This window comes from Phocoena phocoena, chromosome 6 (genome assembly GCF_963924675.1).
Source record: "Phocoena phocoena chromosome 6, mPhoPho1.1, whole genome shotgun sequence".
Classification (NCBI taxonomy): Eukaryota; Metazoa; Chordata; class Mammalia; order Artiodactyla; family Phocoenidae; genus Phocoena; species Phocoena phocoena.
This window is the reverse complement of record NC_089224.1, coordinates 83,974,517-83,994,905: the sequence shown is the minus strand read 5'-3', so window position 1 is coordinate 83,994,905 and position 20,389 is coordinate 83,974,517. Positions and strand designations below refer to the sequence as shown.

The following is a 20,389-nucleotide window of genomic DNA, read 5'->3' as shown; positions in this document are numbered from 1 at the left end:
CGCAGGCTCAGTGGCCATGGCTCACCAGCCCAGCCGCTCCGCGGCATGTGGGATCTTCCCGGACCGGGGCACAAACCTGTGTCCCCTGCATCGGCAGGCGGACCCTCAACCACTGCGCCACCAGGGAAGCCCAGTTTTTTGTTTTTTTGATGTTGAGTTGCATGAGTTCTTTGTATATTTTGGATATTAACCCCTTATCAGATATATCATTTACAAATATCTTCTATTCAGTAGGCAGCCTTTTCATTTTGTTGATCATTTTGTCTGCTGTGCAAAAGCTTTTTAGTTTGATGTAGTTCCGTTTGTTTGTTTTGCTTTTGTTTTCCTTGCCTGTGGAGATAGATCCAAAACAATATTGCTATGACTTATGTCAAAGAATGTACTGCCTTGTGTTTTCTTCTAGGAGTTTTATGGTGTCAGGTCTTACATTTAGGTCTTTAATCCATTTTCAGTTTGTTTTTGTATATGGTGTGAGAAAGTAATCCAGTTTGTTTCTTTTGTATGTAGCTGTCTAGTTTTCCCAACACCATTTACTGAAGAGTCTATCTTTTCCCCCTTGTATATTCTTGCCTCCTTTGTCATAGATGAATTGACCATATAAGTGTGGGTTCATTTCTGGGCTCTCTATTCTATTCCATTGATCTATGTGTCAGTACCAACCCCACCCACCACTATGTTATACACCTGAAACTTATAAAATATTTGCCTGTTGTTGGGTGGGGTTGGGTCACAAGGCAGCCGGCTGCAATGCCCTGGGGTGGGGGGCGGTCCCTGGGCTATTGCTGGTCCACTGGTGGGCAGAGCCAGATCCCAGGATGGCTGGCTGCAAGGTAGGGTGTTTCAGAGCTAGTGTCAACCTGCTGGTGGGTGAGGCCATGGCCCACAGGTGTCCTGGGGCTGGTGTCGGCCTGCTGGTAGGTGGGGGTGGTTCCTGACACAGCTGGCTGTGGACTCTGAGGTGTCCCCAAACTGGTGTCAGCCCGCTGGTAGGTGGGGCCAGACACTGAGGCAGTTGACTGAGGGGCCAAAGGTGTCCTAAGGCTGGCATTGGCCTGCTGGTGGGTGAGCCTGGTCTTGAGATGGCTGGCTGAGGGGTTGGGATAGTCCCAGGACTGGTGTTTCCCCAGTGGTGGGTGGAACCGGATCCTGGGGTCTCTTGCTGCAGGGTTCTGGGGTTCCTGGAGTTTGGTGTTGGCCCGCTGGTGGGCAGGGCTTCTTCCCTGGGTGGCTGGGGCCTCAGTGGCAGGTTGTCTGCTGGTAGGTGAGGCTATATCCCTGCCTGGTTGGCCTGGGGTGGGTGTCCCAGGACTGGTGCTAACTGCCCAATGGGCAATGCCAGGCCGGCACTAATAAACTAGAGGGAGGATTCCAAAATGGCTCTTAATGGCATCAGTATCCTCATGGTGGAACAAGCCCCCAGAATAGTTGCCTCCAGAGTCTGTGTGGCCAGGGGAGTCCCAGTTGCCTCTCTCATTTCTGGGAGGCTCTCCAAGAACAGCAGATGGCCCCTTTCAAATTAATGTTTCTACTCTAGGTATAAGAGTGTGTAAAATTTTGCCCATGTGCATATTAACCTATTTGAACCATCATGTGTTCCATATATTAGCAACAAACAATCGGAAAAGCCATATAAATATGGCATCTAGCTCCTCTGTATCAAGATGTTAGAAGGAGAAATGGTATGGAGAATCACTCGTGGAACATTTTTGTGGGCCGGGCCTGAAAGGAGGTGTACGTTACTTCTTACATAAGGGTAAATACGTAAGGGTAAATACAAATCTAACACCTGTGCTGGGTTATCTGTTGCCGAGAGAAGACAAGATCTTCAACAGGGACTATGCCCCGAGTTACTCTGTTCCTGAATGCCGTGACTGGATGGAACTTTAGGATTTCTTCATTGGATAAGGGTTGAGAGTGTTCTGTGTTGGGGAACACGTGAATCTCATATTCAGCAGATGCAGAAGCTAGCTAGTTGTTTATCAAACTAGAGGAATTAACAGCTTACCAAAGTAGTACGAAAATGGTCTGAAAATTATTTTAGACTGGAAACATCTGAACAATCAGCGGCCACAGAAAGAAATATTATCTGAACTTAAGCAGAACCTCTAGAAAATACAGCTGCCATTGACCCTCCTCTGAGAAAGTTTCCTTCTTGGAAAAAGACTGACCCTTAGCATTAGGAAGCATAAACTCAGCTGTTATTAATATCAAAAAATCCAGTAGAACCTTCCTTTTAGTGGGAAACATACTTTCTCACTGAAGCCCTAAAACGGCCTCCTTTTTAAAGCTCGTATGTAAACATTTATCTCTGACTATTCAGGGAATTACACACTGCTGAGTACTCTTGAGGCAAAATAAACTTTTCTTTGTTAATCTGTCCATCGTTAGTTAATTTAATTTGAAGTCCCACCCCAACCAGTAACCAGTCAGACCTAAATCGGTAGAGAAGTTTTCCTCCCCCGCAAAACCCAGGCCCTTATTTACCTGGGCATACTCTTTAGCTATATTCATATTCCTCCTGTAGCTGTGGCCCTGTGACTGTGTACTAGCCAATGGAACATGAGTGTTGAGGAAATAATTAAAATTAATTTTACTGTCAATCCAGGAAACATCTCACAAAGGTACTTCAGAAAGAAAAATGTTTTATTATTGAATAAGCATTAAACCATGCTTGTCACAGTAAATGGCCAAATAGATTGCAAAATCAAAAAGAATTCTTGTCTTTTTATATACACATGTTAATTATCCTTATCAAAGGGGAAAATAAAACTTCTCAAATCTTTTCAACAAGTGGGAAGTCACATCTTGTAGCCAAGCAGCTGGGCTAGAACAGGCAGCTAGGAAATCATGCTCTTTGAGGTTCACATTTCAAAAAGTTGGCTCTAAGAAAGAGGTTCCTGAGATGCAAAACTGGCAAGAAGCTTATTTAGCTTTTAAAAAGATTTACATACATCTCTAGGAGACAGAGAAAGCATTTATAGCTTCAAGTTTTCTAAAGGAAACTCTAAAATGAAGGAAGATGGGGAAATTTCTTTTTCCTTTTTGGTACCAGTGAAATTTTTAAATTAAATCAATTTTTAAAAATTTTAGATTCATATTTACTCTTAGGTTTTCAGAAGTAATGTGTACTTCCTGCAGGCCTGGCCCATAACTATGTTCCACGAGAGATTCTCTACAATATCTAGTCATCAAAAAATATTTTTTAAATGCTTAATATCAGGGACTTCCCTTGTGGTCTCGCGGATAAGACTCCATGTTCCCAATGCAGGGGACCTGGGTTTGACCCCTGGTCAAGGAGCTAGATCCTGCATGCCGCAACTAAGACCCAGTGCAGCCAAATAAATAAATATTTTTTAAAAAATGCTTAATATGAGGTATTAGTAAATATACCACATATGATTGCTTTGTAAAAGTCAAAAGCTTAAAATTTAAGATAGATATACTCTGTTCATTTTGTGAATGTTTGTACAATGTGCAAGGGAGTTGAAATGGGACAGTGTAAAAATCCTATAATATAGTTGGGTTAATGGGATTTCTAAGTGAAAAATACAACTGTGTGTTTCCCAAGAGGCCCAAAAAGAACTTGGGAGGCTGCTGTTTTAGACATGCTAATGTGGCCATTATCAGTCTGAGGAGGGAGGTACTAGAAAATTATTGCACAAATAGTTTACATTTAGGAGTTTTTTTTTTTAAGCTACATTTTAAATTCCATTATGGTGAATATTTAATTGTAACAAAAAAATAGGTTGTATTTGCATTAGCATACCCCAGATAACACCTAACTGTCACATAAATATCATTGAAAGGCAATATTCCTACTTCATTAAGATACTTGCTACAAGAATTCTGTGATGAAATAATTAAACAAATTTCAAATAAGGGTTAGTAGATAAGTTTATTGTGCTGGGGAGTGTTGTGGGTTCAGGAAACAGTCACAAAAGTCTAGTTCTATAATGTGTTTTAAAGTATTCCTCTTAGGGCTTCCCTGGTGGCACAGTGGTTAAGAGTCTGCCTGCCAATGCAGGGGACACAGGTTCAAGCCCTGCTCTGGGAGTATCCCACATGCTGCGGAGCCACTAACCCCGTGCGCCACAACTACTGACTGTGCTCTAGAGCCCACGAGCCACAACTACTGAGCCCATGTGCCACAACTACTGAGCCTGCATGCCTAGGGTCCGTGCTCTGCAATAAGAGAAGCCCACGCACCGCAACGAAGAGTAACCCCACTCCCTGCAACTAGAGAAAGCCCACGTGCAGCAATGAAGACCCAACACAGCCAAAAATAATAAATAAATAAATTTTAAAAAAGAGAAAATATTTCTCTTATAATCATCATTTATTTTTACGTGCACCATCTTTTTTTTTTTTTTTTAATTTATTTGGTTGCATCGGGTCTTAGTTGAAGGAGGCGGGCTCCTTAGTTGTGGCATGCGAACTCTTAGTTGCAGCATGCATGTGGGATCTAGTTACTTGACCAGGGATAGAAGAACCCTGGGCCCCCCGCAGTGGGAGTGCAGAGTCCTATACACTGAGCTACCAGGGAAGTCCCTATGTGCACCATAATTGATTTTAAAAGAAATATGGTGCTTTCCTCCTCATAGTTTTTTATATTGATTGTGTTAATTATAACCAGGGTCTGTAAAGTCATAGTAGCTAGTTAAATATTCAAGATTTATGAATAAATTTGTTTGATTTCCCTTAATACATTTAGAATGAATAGATAAAAATTTCTACACCAAACGAGGAAACAAGCATTCTACTCTTAAAGTTAAGAGTTACATGACAATAACTCCATATTAAAGTAGACTCTCAGGATTTTCCTGGTGGTCCAGTGGCTAAGACTCTGCGCTCCCAATGCAGGGGCCCCAGGTTCAATCCCTGGTCAGGGAACAGATCCCACACGCATACCACAGCTAAGAGTTCGCATGCCGCAACCAAAGATCCCACTCGTGGCAACGAAGATCCCATGTGCCGCAACTAAGACCCTGCACAGCCAAATAAATATTTAAAAAATAAATAAAGCAGACTCTCATATGGAATTTGGCACAAAGTACACTCTTGGCAAATGTCAGTTTCCTTCCTTCCTTCTTCTCTCCTCTATATTATATTGATTTTTTCTTATTGCATATGGTATTTTTTGGTTTATTTAAAGAAGTAAAATTTCAGCGAGCATTAAGCACACATATGATTATCACCCAGTCATCCAACCCTCCTGAATGACCCAAGTTGAAAGGAACACAATTTGATGCCTGAGAAAGGAGAGGAAGTGAACTGTAGAGTAAGAGGTGCAGACACTTGTTTCAATCAAGCCTCAGGCAGGTTGCAGGCAAAAGACAAGGGATTTAAACCCTTTCTCCAGATCCATCTTTTTTTTTTTTTTTTTTTTTTCTTTTGCGGTACGCGGGCCTCTCACTGTTGCGGCCTCTCCCGGCGCAGAGCACAGGCTCCGGACGCGCAGACTCAGCAGCCATGGCTCACGGGCCCAGCCGCTCCGCGGCATGTGGGATCCTCCTGGACCGGGGCACGAACCCGCGTGCCCTGCATCGGCAGGCGGACTCTCAACCACCGCGCCACCAGGGAAGCCCATCTTAATTATTTTTAAGTGCACAGTTCGGTAGTATGAAATACATTCACATTGTTGTGCAACTGGTCTCCAGAACGATTTTCATCTTGCAAAACTGAAACTCTATACCCATTAAACAACCCCTCATTCCCTTCTCTCCCCACCCCCACTCCACCCCTCACCCCCAGCAACCACCATTCTACTTTCTGTCTCTATGAATTTGACTGCTCTGGGTACCTCATGTAAGTGGAATCATACAATATTTCTCTTTTTGTGACTGTCTTATTTCAATTAACGGTGTCCTCGAAGTTCATTGTGTTGGAGTATGTGTCAGAATTTTCCTTCTTTTTAAGGCTGAATAATTAATATTCCATTCTATGTATATACCTCATTTTGTTTATTCATTCATTCATTGATGAATACTTTGGGTTGGTTCCACCTTTTGGCTACTGTGGATAATACTCTTATGAAAATGGGTGTGGAAATATCTCTTTGACACCATGCTTTCATTTCTTTGGAGTATATACCCAGAAGTATAATTGTTGGATCATATGGTAATTCTATTTTAAATTTTTTTAGGAATTCCCATATTGTTTTTCATAGTGACTGCATCATTTTACATTCCTAACTGCACAACGGTTCCAATTTCTCCACATCCTCACCAACACTTGTTATTTTCTCGGCTTTTAAAATTTTTTTATTTTAATAGTAGCCATTCTAATACATGTGAGGATGTATCTTATTGTGGTTTTCATGTGCATTTCCCTATATTAGTGATATCGAGCATCTTTTTATTTTTATTATATTTTATTTATTATTATTATATTTTTTGCGATACGCGGGCCTCTCACTGCTGTGGCCTCTCCCGTTGCGGAGCACAGGCTCTGGACGCGCAGGCTCAGCGACCATAGCTCACGGGCCCAGCCGCTCTGCGGCATGTGGGATCCTCCTGGACTGGGGCACGAACCCGCGTGCCCTGCATCAGCAGGTGTACTCTCAACTACCGCGCCACCAGGGAAGCCCAACATTCCATTTTTAAAAGTACAAAAACCATCTACTGGTTTTGAGTTAGGGATGTGATGCTTAAAAAGAAAGACAGGCTTCTGCATTGCAAGACTGAAGCTAAATTGAATTTATTTTTATAGCTAAAGAAAGAATGTGTCAGTCAGAAGAGGAATTGATGGGTTTTTTATTTTATTTTATTTTATTGCGGTAGGTGGGCCTCTCACTGTTGTGGCCTCTCCCATTGCAGAGCACAGGCTCTGGACGCGCAGGTTCAGCGGCCATGGCTCACGGGCCCAGCCGCTCCGCGGCATGTGGGATCTTCCCGGACCGGGGCACGAACCTGTGTCCCCTGCATCGGCAGGTGGACTCTCAACCACTGCGCCACAAGGGAAGCCCAATGGTTCTTTTAACAAAAGGAAAAGAAAAGGGGAATTCCTAAAGAAAATTTTGGCTGTACTCATTTAACACGGCTCAGAGGAAGAAACTTACTTGGAAAATTTCAGAAATCACTTTCCCAGTGGCAAATCTAACCCAATTTTGAAAGTGGCTATATTAGGTCTCTTACTAGTAATCATTCAAGTTAACTTATTCCTTTTGTTCCATTTCCATGTCCACTATTCAGGCCCGTGGTCATAATTTTTCTTTTGTCCCATGGAAGTGTGCCTATTAGAGGCAAATGTGCTAGGCTTATTGCCCTGAGTGTTCTGGTCTCTGTAGCAGGTGTATTTTTATTATAAATCCAAACATTGACACTCAGCCTTTGGGCACTAGCTCCTTTGAGCTTGGTTAATGTAAGCTTACTCTAAGCCTGCCTAAGCTAACCTTTAAGCCTTCAGGGGATAAGAGTCAGACCCTGTAGGCACGTTAGTAATGTTACCAAGGTACTGGCACAAATTACCAGCGTTTTCCCCTCCAAAGACCTCTGAATCACAGTTTCCTTTCAAAACATCAATGCAGTTGTTGCTCATCTCATGAATCCATTGAAATAGAGTGAAATAATATTTATAGAGAGCTTTTCTCTCCTAGAAAAGAAAAAAGGTTGCCAGTTGTTACTTCACAGAATCAAAATAATAGGAATTCAAATAATTTTCTTCTGCTCTTTTAAAATATCTTTCTATCCTGCAGTTGGAATGGCCTCTGATGATGAAAAGAGAAACCATATCTCTAAAATGGTTTTAAAAATTAGCTGAAGATAAAATTGATGAAATATTCAAAGTCTTGAAAACTATGAAAAACCCCACAGAGAAATGAATTATTTGAGAGGCAAGTTTTTGAAAATCATTTAAGTGTTTTGAAATGAAAAGATGAGAAATAGCAACATTTATTTTACAATCATTATATAGAAATTTTATTTTTAAAATATGTATTATATGTATATATCCCAAAGGATAATATTAAAAGCTGAATCTTTTATAATAAATCATACTCTGTGTAAGAATAATCGGTTTGTTCATTGGAGAAAAATAAATTTGTCAGAAGCTACTTGGAAGTGCAATGGTAATTTTAGGTAAAATGAAAAATGTAATAATAGTGTGAATTAACATTTAAAATTAATGCCCCCTTTCTTTTTTGTCTCAGAAATTTGGTCTTTCAAACAGTATTCACTTACACCAAGGACCTGGAGAGGTTAAGTTACCCAGAGTGATAATGCCAAAAAGTTGTGGACTGGGATTCCCACCCAGAGAGCTTAACTCTAGAGCTTGATCTTTCCATTTACTGCGGTATGTCCCAGAGAATTGATACTTAACATGCAGATGTTTGAACCTATGTTTCATTCGCTAAGAATTATGTTAAGAGAATTCTAGGTAAAGAATTGTTGACTGAGGGCTTCCCTGGTGACACAGTAGTTAAGAATCCACCTAACAATGCAGGGAACACGGGTTCAAGCCCTGGTCCGGGAAGATCCCACGTGCCGCGGAGCAACTAAGCCTGTGTGCCACAACTACTGAGCCTGCGCTCTAGAGCCCATGAGCTACAACTACTGAGCCCACCTGCCTGGAGCCCGTGCTCCGCAACAAGAGAAGCCACTGCAATGAGAAGCCCAGTGCACTGCAACGAAGAATAGCCCCTGCTCGCCACAACTAGAGAAAGCCCACGTGCATCAACGAAGACCCAACGCAGCCAAAAATAAATAAATTAAAAAAAAAAAAGAATTGTTGACTGAGGGACTTCCCTGGTGGTTCAGTGGGTAAGACTCCGAGCTCCCAATGCAGGGGGCCTGGGTTCGATCCCTGGTGGGGGAACGAGCTCCCACATGCATGCTGCAACTAAGAAGTCCACATTCCACAAATAAGACCCAGTGCAGCCATAATAAATACATAAATATTAAAAAAAGAATTGCTGACTGAGCTGTCAAATGCAGCTAAAATCTCAAATAGGAACTTGAATACCTTCTGACAATCCTTGATGACTGTTGGTAAATCCATTCAAATTCTTTACATTTAATAGTACAAGTAAATATGGTTAAAGTAAGTTTGAAGTCAGAAATGCCAAACTGATTTGCCTACTTATCCTAAAGTTCCCCTTCACAGCTAAGATTTTCACCAGAGTACTGGGAAATTCTGTTCTAAATATGTATTCCACAAAATATTATTCTCATGAAATGTTAAAATCTTTAATCAAATAAGTTTGGGAAATGCTGGACTAAATGAAAATAAAATATATTTCTTTATCCACAATTTCTCAGAGACTTTAAATTGGTAATATACACTCCTAAGAGGGGAATGAGCTATGCAACATTTCCTACGTTTATTTAATCATGCAAGTCTTCTTTCTTCAAATGAGCCTCTTGGGGTTTAGTGTTCCCCCAAACACCCTACTAAGAGCTGCCCTAAGCCAATTTTTCAGGCACAGTTATAAGGTCCTTTTTGGTAGATTAGTGAAGTATCTATTAGTTAGAGTGGATGAAGATTAACTATGCCTTCTTAACCTCACTACTAGGTTATAGGAAAGCAAGTCTGGGACATAATTATGGGACATTTACTAAACAGAAATTCATTATTAATAAAGCACAAGACAATACTATCTCAGTAAAATTCAGATCTCTGCCCTTTTTTTTTGGCTGTGTAGGGTCTTCGTTGCTGCGCACAGGCTTTCTCTAGATGCATTGAGCAGGGGCTGCTCTTCGTTGTGGTGTGCAGGCTTCTCAGTGTGGTGGCTTCTCTTGTTGCGGAGCATGGGCTCTAGGCATGCGGGCTTCAGTAGTTCTGGCACGTGCACTCAGTAGTTGTGGCTCGCAAGCTCTAGAGTGCAGGCTCAGTAGTTGTGGCACACGGGCTTAGTTGCTCCACGGCATCTGGGATCTTCCTGGACCAGGGCCCGAGCCCATGTCCCCTGCATTGTCAGGAGGATTCTCAACCACTGTGCCACCATGAAAACCCCAAAATGCTGTTTTAAGGATAGTATTTTAGAAATAATGCCCCAGGTTCTGCAATGGCCATTTTCTAATTTTAAAGTTTTCTTTAGTTGGCTATAGTAGGAAGACTGTCTTCTTTCCCTGTAAATGTAGGGGTTTTGATATCTGCATTCAGAGTTTATAGTTTCCTAGACATGCACATCCTTGCACCTTAGTTTCCTCAGGGCTGGTGTCCGACTAGGAGGCACTAAGATGGCTGTGTTGGTATTTTAAAGCTGGCCTCTGTGCTGATTGTTTGGTGCTGAGCTGTATTATTTGTTAAAACTTTTGAGCGATCATCCTATCATCCTTGGGAATAAGGATATCAGTCTGGTAGTTATACATTCTGACTCTCATAGTGGGATCAAGGATGCCTATCTGAATCCCTACAGAGCCCTTTATTCACTCTCTAGCTGTGGAAATTGTCAGTCTTCCTGTTTAGCAGAATTGATGAGAGTGGTAAAGCGACATTGAGATGTGGGAAAATATTTACAGAGACTATGAATATGTGTAGGATCTGCAAGTTGGCAATTTAACGTCTGCGATGATCACATGACTTTTTCAAAAAGATTTGTTAAAGGACGTACTTCCTTATATAAGTTGTTTGTAAACACTTTTTAGCTTTTAGGAGACAAAATATTGAAGTTCACTGCTTAAGGTGAACCTTCTTCAGAACTTTGTGATGGGACTTACAGGTTTGTTATTACAGGGTGTGTTAATGTCTCAAGTTTTGGTATATGGTTAAGTAAGCATTTAAAAATCAGTGCTTGGACAAATAATACGTTATTCCACGTACATGAGGTATCGAAAATAGTCAAACTTAGAAAAGCAGAAAATCGAATGGTGGTTGCCAGGGAATGGGGGGAATAGGAGATGGGGAGTGATGCCAGTGGGTATAAAGTTACAGTTATGCAAGATGAGTCCTAGAGATCTGCTGTACAATATCGTGCCTATAGTTAGCAATTTGGTGTTTTGCATTTTAAAAGCTGTTAAGAGGGCAGATCTCACGTTAATTGTCCTCACCATGAAATTGCTTTTTAATTTGAAAAAAAAAAAGCAAAGGGACACAAGGAAACTTTTGAAAGTGATGAATATGTCTATTACCTTGCTTGTGGTGATTGTATCACGGGTACATGTATATATGCAAACTCATCATATTGTATACGTTAAATAAGTGTAGGGTTTTGTATGTCAATTACACCTTAATAAAGCTGTAAAAAATAAAAATCAATGCTTGTAGTAAAAACTGGTGAAATCCAAATATGATCTACACATGAGTTAATAGTATTGTACTAACTTCAGTTTCCTGGTTTCAACAATGTACTATGTTAAAATAAAAAACAATGCTTGATATTAGGGTGTTAAATATTATTTGATTTTACTTTTTGATAGCCATCCTTTCAATCTTCTCTTTCTGCTGTTTACACACCCCTCTTTCCTTCTATTCCTCCCAGGTAACTAATAACATTCTGATGTTATTTTTCATAGCTTTCTCCATGTTTATGTGATCACACAGAAGTATAAACATATATTGATGTTTCCATTTTTGGTTTATTTCATAACAATGTAATTAGACTATATATACTTTTCCTTACCTGAAAATACATTGCAAAAAAAATCTCTTCAAATTAACTGGTATAGATGAAACTGAATCTTTTTAATGGCACCGTGTCAATGTATCACAGTTTATTCAATTATTCCCCTTTTGATTGATATTCATTTTTTTCCCTAGTGTTTTGTTACTCAAATATTGTTGTAATAAATATATTATAAATATGTACTTTGGACTGATACTTTTATATCTATGGGATAAATTCTGGGGGGATGGGATTACTAGATTGAAAGAATATGAATTTAAAATTTTTTTTTTTTTTGCTATACGCGGGCCTCTCACTGTTGTGGCCTCTCCCATTGCAGAGCACAGGCTCCAGACGCGCAGGCTCAGCGGCCATGGCTCACGGGCCTAGCCGCTCCACAGCATGTGGAATCTTCCCGGACCGGGGCACGAACCCGTGTCCCCTGCATCGGCAGGCGGACTCTCAACCACTGAGCCACCAGGGAAGCCCTGAATGTTAATTTTATATTGCCTCACCCTTTTTGAATTCTCTTATTGTTTTTAGTAGCTTTCCAGTTGATTTTTTAGGCATATAATTATATCTGGAAACGTAGACAATTTTATTTCTTCATTTTCAATTCTTACGTCTTGGAATGAGTTTGTGGTATAACTGCTGTTGTACTCCTAGTTCCTGGCTGGTCTGCCTCCTTCCTGTCTTTTTTACAAGCCTGGGTCAGCATCCTTCCTCGCCTTTCTGTGTTACTCAATATTCTCTGAATAAATCCCTTTTAATTTAAAGCCAGAACTGGTTCCTTTATCTAAGAAACTTGACTAAAAATTTCATTTTGCACAAATAGGGTCCAATGATACCTCATCAATAAAAATATCTGTTGCCAGGCTTCCCGGCATACCTCCATACTCTTCTCCATAGAGGCTGTATCAGTTTACATTCCCACCAACAGTGCAGGAGAGTTCCCTTTTCTCCACACCCTTTCCAGCATTTATTGTTTCTAGATTTTTTGATGATGGCCATTCTGACTGGTGTGAGGTGATACCTCATTGTGGTTTTGATTTGCATTTCTCTAATGATTAGTGATGTTGAGCACCTTTTCATGTATTTGTTGGCCATCTGTATGTCTTTGGAGAAATGTCTATTTAGGTCTTCTGCCCATTTTTGGATTGGGTTGTTTGTTTTTGTGATATTGAGCTGCATGAGCTGCTTGTATATTTTGGAGATTACTCCTTTGTCAGTTGCTTCATTTGCAAATATTTTCTCCCATTCTGAGGGTTGTCTTTTCATCTTGTTTATGGTATCCTTTGTTGTGCAAAAGCTTTTAAGTTTCATTAGGTCTCGCTTGTTTATTTTTGTTTTTGTTTCCCTTACTCTAGGAGGTGGGTCAAAAAGGATCTTGCTGTGATTTATGTCATAGAGTGTTCTGCCTATGTTTTTCTCTAAAAGAGTTTTATAGTGTCTGGCCTTACATTTAGGTCTTTAATCCATTTTGAGTTTATTTTTGTGTATGGTGTTAGGCTGTGTTCTAATTTCATTCTTTTACATGTATCTATCCAGTTTTTCCAGCACCATTTATTGAAGAGGCTGTCTTTTCTCCATTGTATATTCTTGACCCCTTCGTCAAAGATAAGGTGACCATATGTGCATGGGTTTATCTCTGGGCTTTCTATCCTGGTCCATTGATCTGTATTTCTGTTTTTGTGCCAGTACCATACTGCCTTGATTAGTGTAGCTTTGTAGTATAGTCTGAAGTCAGGGAGCCTTATTCCTGCAGCTCCGTTTTTCTTTCTCAAGATTGCTTTAGCTATTTGGGGTCTTTTGTGTTTCCATACAAATTATGAAATTTTTTGTTCTAATTCTGTGAATAATGCCATTGGTAATTTGACAGGGATTGCACTGAACCTGTAGATTGCTTTGGGTAGTATAGTCATTTTCACAATATTGATTCTTCCAATCCAGGAGCATGGTATAGCTCTCCATCTGTTTCTGTTATCTTTGATTTCTTTCATCAGTGTTTTATAGTTTTCTGAGTACAGGTCTTTTACCTCCTTAGATAGGTTTATTCCTAGGTATTTTATTCTTTTTGTTGAGATGGTTAATGGGATTGTTTCCTTAATTTCTCTTCCTGATCTTTCTTTGTTAGTATATAGGAAGAATGCAAGAGATTTCTGGAGAATGCACTTTGAATTCTTGTCCCTGGTTATAGTGCCAAATTTGAACTCACCTTTTTACCTTTCTTCAAAGAGTCTCTGCTTTCTGTGTCAGTAGTAGCTCTGAAACGTAAAAGCCAGTTTAATATGTTTATGCTTTTATTATTTGTCTTGACATTATAAAATCAAGTTTATTAGATTAGCAGAGGTTTCAATTTTTTTTTTTTTTTTTTTTTTTTTTTTAGCAGTGGTATCCTATTTCCAAAGCAAATATTAACTGGAAGCCCAGTATAAAGAACAGAGAAGCTGCAAAGTTTAGGTAGACGGTGTGGTAATAAATTACTTAAGTTAGAATTTTGTGATGCTTCTCAGCATAGACAAAAAAAGAGAAGATGTTCAAATGGTGAAATATGGACATTTCTAGACACAAATCTGTTTTTGTTTTGGCCACCCCACACAGCTTGTGGAATTTTTGTTCCCCGACCAGGGATCAAACCTGTGCCCCCTGCAGTTGAAGTGTGGAATCCTAACAACTGGACCACCAGGGAATTCCTGGGACATAGATCTTGGTGACTGTTATGGGTTGAATTGTGTCCTTCTGAAAAGATATGTTGAAGTGCTAACCACTAGTACCTCAGAAGGTGACCTTATTTGCAAATAGGGTCTTTACAGAGGTAGTCAAGTTAAAATGAGATGATTAGGGTGGGCCCTAAACGACTGGTGTCCTTATAAAAAGAGGAAATTTGGACACAGACACACACAAAAGGCAGACAATGTGAAGACAAAGAGAATGCCATCTACAAGCCAAGGAATATCTAAGGCTACCAGAAGCTTGGAGAGAGGCATGGACCAGATTTTTCCTCAGAGCTCCCGGAAGGAATCAACCCTGCCAACACCTTGATTTCAGAGTTCTGGTCTCCAAAACAGAGAGCCCATAAATTTCTTTTGTTTAAGTCACCTAGTTTGTGATACTTTGTTATAGTAGCCAAAGGAAAGTGATAGAGAGGTTTAAGTGGCCAATTGGACAGAGTTTCGGAGGTGGAATCTCCTACAGATTCTGGAATGCATGTTCACTGTACATGTTTTTCTGGCATGGGTCAGGGACCCTTGATTAGTTATATGCTTGTTATTAATCAAAGGTCTATTCTGGCTCAGCTAAGCAGACAATTCTTGTAATTATTCTGTTCATCCCTTGGAGTTGGAAATCTATTTTTACGTACATACTTTTCATGATTTAAACCAGAGGTTGGGGCTTCCCTGGTGGCACAGTGGTTGAGAGTCTGCCTGCCGATGCAGGGGACATGGGTTCGCGCCCCGGTCCGGGAAGATCCCACATGCCGCAGAGCGACTAGACCTGTGAGCCATGGCCGCTGGGCCTGCGCGTCCGGAGCCTGTGCTCCGCAACGGGAGAGGCCACAACAGTGAGAGGCCCGCGTATGGCAAAAAAAAACAACAAAAAAACCCCCAAAAACCCCCCAGAGGTTGTAAACTGGCAACCTGCTTGTAGTATTTCATTTGGCCCACCCAGTGTTTTTTTTTTTGCGGTACGAGGGCTTCTCACTGCTGTGGCCTCTCCCATTGCGGAGCACAGGCCCTGGACGCGCAGGCTCAGCGGCCATGGCTCACGGGCCCAGCCGCTCTGTGGCATGTGGGATCTTCCCGGACCGAGGCATGAACCCGTGTCCCCTGCATCAACAGGCGGACTCTTAACCACTGCACCACCAGGGAAGCCCCCCACCCAGTGTTTTAAAACAGGAAAAAGATGTACTTGCGTACCAGTATTTAAAGATCAGATTTCTTATAAACACTTCTGGATTTCTGATTTTTTCTTGAAAATGAGATATGCATTCCCTCATGGCAATAGCTGGCTATTGCTGAAAACCTGCTTCCTTTAGCCAGGCCACATTTCTGTCAGCTGCATTATCACCAGGCCCAATTTGCCACAGGCAAAGAAGCAAGAGTGGTTGGAGCAGAGCAAAAAAGGAGAGAGTGGTAGGAGGAATGCCCAGAGGTTAAGAGGATGTGTCAGAACATGGCACAGTTTGAGGCCATCAATGACTCTGGTTTTTACTCCAAAAGAAATGGGGGGCTATTGGGAGGTTTTGAGAAAAAGATCTGACTTAGATTTTTAAATAATCACACAACTGCCCTGCTAGGATTAGGCTGTAGGGGGAAGACACTAGACTGTAGTGGTGAAAGCAGGGAGACCTGTTCAGAGGCTTTTTACAGTGATCATGGGATGGCTTCTAATATCATGGTAGCAAGGGAGGTGTGTAAGTGGTGAAAGTCAGGATGTGTTTGTAGAGTCAACAGATTCTCCTGGTGGCTTAGATGTGAGATGTGAAGGGAGGAAAGAAGCCAGGCCCAAACTCCAAAGGTCTTGGCTTCAGTAACTGGAAGGATGGAGTTGCCATTTGAGATGAAGCTGTAGGAAGATTAGATTTCAGGGGGAAAATCAGGAATTCCATTTTGGACACATTGACCTTGAGATGTAGAGCAGATGTCCAAAGAAAATGTTGAGAAAGCTGTCAGATATGAGTCTGGAGTTCAGAGGACATGTCTGGCTGGCAATCAACCTTTCCTCTTCTGACTTGGTCTCATAACTTTTAATAACATATAATGCCACATAATGCTGATGACTACCAAGTACGTATGTTTATGTTGGAATCAAGGCAGACTCTTGGGCCTTCCCTGATGGCGCAGTGGTTAAGAATCTGCCTCCCAATGCAAGGGACACAGGTTCGATCCCTGGTCTGGGAAGATCCCACATGCCGTGGAGCAACAAAGCCCGTGCATCACGACTGATCCTGCGCTCTAGAGCCTGTGCTCCAGAAGAGAAGCCACCGCAACAGAGAGTAGCCCCCGCTCGCCCCCGCGATTAGAGAAAGCCCTCACGCAGCAACGAAGACCCAACACAGAAAGTAAATAAATAAACTTATTTAAAAAACAGGCAGGGCTTCCATGCTGGCGCAGTGGTTCAGAGTCTGCCTGCCAATGCAGGGGACACGGGTTCGTGCCCCGGTCCGGAAGATCCCACATGCCGCGGAGCGGCTGGGCCCGTGAGCCATGGCCGTTGAGCCTGCGCGTCCAGAGCCTGTGCTCTGAAACGGGAGAGGCCACAACAGTGAGAGGCCCACATACCGCAAAAAAACAAAAACAAAAAACAGGCAGATTGTGGTAGTATGGCTGTATTGCCAGGGTGCCTGGGACTGCCTCTTTGTCTCTGATCATAGAATATGCATGATCTTAGTCCCAGTGCTTGGGTCTCTCCCCACCTCAGACATCCTTGCTCTGAATCCCTACCCAGCAAACTGAGGCTCATTCCTTGTCAGCTTTACGGAGCCTTATAATCTGGTAAACTACAGAAACAAATTTGAATCAAGTTCTAAAATCCATACCTGGGGCTCTTCCCTCCATGCCACCTGCCAGTCTTTGACAAGGCTATCTTCCAAAGACGCATTCTCTTTGCTTTCTCATCCCCTTTCTAGGCATTTAAATTTCTCTGTAGCTTCCCTGGGCCCACTTGACTTCAGTAGCAGGAACCTCAGTGCTGAGAAATTGAAATATTAGGGAAAATCCTCACCTAAGACTTTCTGGCTCCAGCTACTAGGTGTATTTTGCCCTCTGTCGTCAACTAGTTCTTAATTGCTCCATCCAGGTTAAAGTTCCCAGGAATTCTAAGGTCCTTGCAGTCCTAAACTTTTCTCTTTCTCAATTCAGTTCAATTTATACTCTTCTTTGAACGTCTCCAGGTCTGAATAACAGTGGTCTAGCGAGGAGAGAAAAGGCATGCTCCCAACTATCTGTAACCAGGGCGACAACCCCCAGAAACGCACGCAGCCCGGGAAGCTCAGGGCTGGACCTGGATCCAAGCTTTGTCCTTGGACCGGGCGCTCTCCTCTCTTGGCTTCCCGGAGCGCAGGGGGCTTCCGGCGCCGGCCCCCTCCTCTGGGGGCCGGGCCTACTGCTCCCGCTCCCGCCTACCCGGCTGAGCGCGGCTGCGGGCCGCGGTCACGTGAGCGCGGCGCGGCGGGGGAGGGGCCCTGGTTTCCGGGCGGCGGAAGGAGACGCGGCCGCGTGAAGACGAGGAGATTTGAAAACACACTCCGGGACCGAGAGCCTGAGGCGGGTGGCGCACGCCGTCGTCCGGTGGGCTCCTTCTCGGACGCTCTCTCCACCTGCCTCCGTGTCCCGGTCCCGGCCGGGCCCTCAGGTGAGCTGCCGCCGCCGGTCTGGCCGGGCCCTCTCCGGGGCGCGGGTCGGCGAGCGGAACGGCTCATGGGGCCGTCGCCCCCCGGTCCGCGGCCCAGGCGGGCAGGGCCGGCTGGGGCCAGTCTGCGCCCCTGCAGAGCCGGCCCTCGGTGCGGAGAGGGGCTGTGCGGGTGCGGGGCGCCCCGCGGGCTTTTGAAGCGCCTCAAGTGACTGGGCGGGGCGGGTTCGCGCGGTTTCGGGTCTAGGAGACTTTTAGGCCGGGGTACGTTGATTGGGCCCCAATTCCCCGACTGTGGTCCTGACCGCTGTCTCCGGAAGGAGCAGGAAAGATAGTTTCTTAAAACCGCGGGGTGTTCACTTCTGGGTTGCGGGACCAAAGTCTGGGGGTGGGGTTGCGCAGCCGTCTCCTAATCGGCCCTCTCGCCGCCCAGGTGTGGGCGGTTAAGCGCTCTGTATGAAGCCGGTTCCGTCCATCGGTCCTCTCGAGTCGCCCCAGTCTGTGGTATTTGTTTTTTGGGAAGTCCGGTGCCTCCGATTGGCCCCCTAGGTAGAGTTTGGAGGAACTCGTGAGCGTAAAGGGTTGGAGAGGAAAGTACTAAAGGCCGAGTACAGTGTGCTTTCTTGATTCTTTTTTTGGCAGGGGAAAGAAGTTGGAAATCAGGGGAAGGTAATGAGGTGGCAGACAAACTAGCTGGGATTCGGTTCGGTCGAAATCCTGATAGGTTAGAATCTCCCTTTTGTTGAAATTAGAAGGCCTGCAGCTGGAGTTTATGAAATTCAGGTTTAAAGCTTTTGAGGCTCACCTGATCCAGTGATGTGAGAGAGAGCTCAGCCTCTGAGGCTGGACCTCCTACCTTCTTATTCGGTACCAGCTGCTATAAAAGTGGCTTAGTCGGACTGTTTGATTTGCTGTACTATGAAAAATCTTTATTTTTAAGCGAAAATAGAACTTTTAGTTCCTAGTATAAAGATGTTCCCTGTGTACCATGAAAATAATCTTACTAGCTTGAAAAGTCACGAAGGGGCGATAAGCCCACTTTTCCTAACGAAAACGGTACAGTGATTAATAAGCCCACTTTTCCTAACGGAGAACGGTCGAGTGATTAATACAAAGTGGTGGGTAATATGGCATAAGCTTGACAGTAGACTGTATGTTGGACACTGATTAGATAGTGGCTAAAGATAGCACAGAGAATTGGGGGGTGGAGGGTTAATTCATCGATTTTTCTGAATGTCTTCCATTTATTTTCATCTTTGGTACTAGCTAGTAATAAAATTGTAGGGAAAACTTGCAAAATGTGCTTGCTTAATTAACAGAGACCAGGTGAGTATTAGGGCCTTAGTTTTCACTTACTCATTTTTTAGACTAGAATAACTAGAGGTGTGGGTGGGATGAAAATTTAGCATTGGGATAAATAAGGCAAGCCATTTTGCCACTTTTTTCCAATCCTCACCTGAGTTCCAGTATATATAACATAAAGTTGGTTTTGCAGAGTTCAGTCTTGTTTATGAATCCCTCTTCAACTCCTTAATAAGGGACTGACAGACCTTTCTGAGCTATGTCTTTAAAATGGTTTTAGTACCACCTTCTTCACATGGTCTTGTGAGAATTGAAAGCTATTGGTGCATCTAATATTATGCTTGGTATTTACCGGTCCTGAGACTAAGAAAATATACATGTTTGTGCTTATAGCATATCTGTAAGTGTGCCAGGCACAGTTCAGAGTGTTTTACAGATATGAGCTCATTTGCTCCTCATTCATCCTACCTCATAACAACTGTATGAGATAAGCATTATTATTATTATTATTTTATTATAGATAAAAACTGAGGCACGGTGGTTAACTATGGCTAGAAGGTGGGAGAGTCTGGATAAGAACCTAGTCACTCTGAGACTTGAATCTGCTCTTAACCTGTGTAGCCAAACCCTAGATCATGGGGCTGTAATGTAGTAAAACCTTGCAATCATGTGAATTTGGATATAATGTCATAGGTGATTGGCTTCTGGATTCCTAGAATTTGAGCTGTCTGGTCTTACACCAGCCATTTTATTAATCTCACAGTAATGCAAGCCTTCATTTTAGTCAAATTTTTTGGACTCCCATGTGTAGCATTGTAACTTAAAAAAAATAGCTAGGGATAAGATAATTATGACAGATCAGGAGAAGTTTTATTTATTCCAGAGATACCTACTGCAGTCGGTGTACAGTGCAAGGCAGAATTCAGTATTTTTGTAGTGTGTGGAAAAGGCTTCAAGAAGCGCTGAGCTAGCTCCAGGTATAGGAGGCTCTTTTTTAGATAGAGGTTAGTTTGTGGAAAAATAAAGCTGGAGAGGAAGTTAGGAAGGACCGAATATGTCAAGACAAGGTGTTTTTAATGTAAGCGAGTAAAAAAAGGAGCAGCTGAAAGCTCCTGAGCTTTGGTCAGATCTGTGTTTAGAAAGAGCCCCCTGGTGATTCTCTACCAAATGGACCATGGGGTAGACACTAGAGACAAG

The 20,389-nt window shown here is 42.7% G+C and overlaps 1 protein-coding gene across 1 annotated transcript in view; it reads left to right on the top strand.

Annotated features, from left to right (window-relative positions):
• Window positions 1-17,722: 17,722 nt before the first annotated feature.
• The window catches only part of TEX10 (testis expressed 10), a 56,358-nt gene continuing 53,691 nt past the window's right edge, over window positions 17,723-20,389 (top strand). The window contains exon 1 of the mRNA XM_065878768.1: window positions 17,723-17,893. The gene's annotated coding sequence lies outside the window, so the exon portion shown is untranslated. The remainder of the gene's footprint in view (window positions 17,894-20,389) is intronic.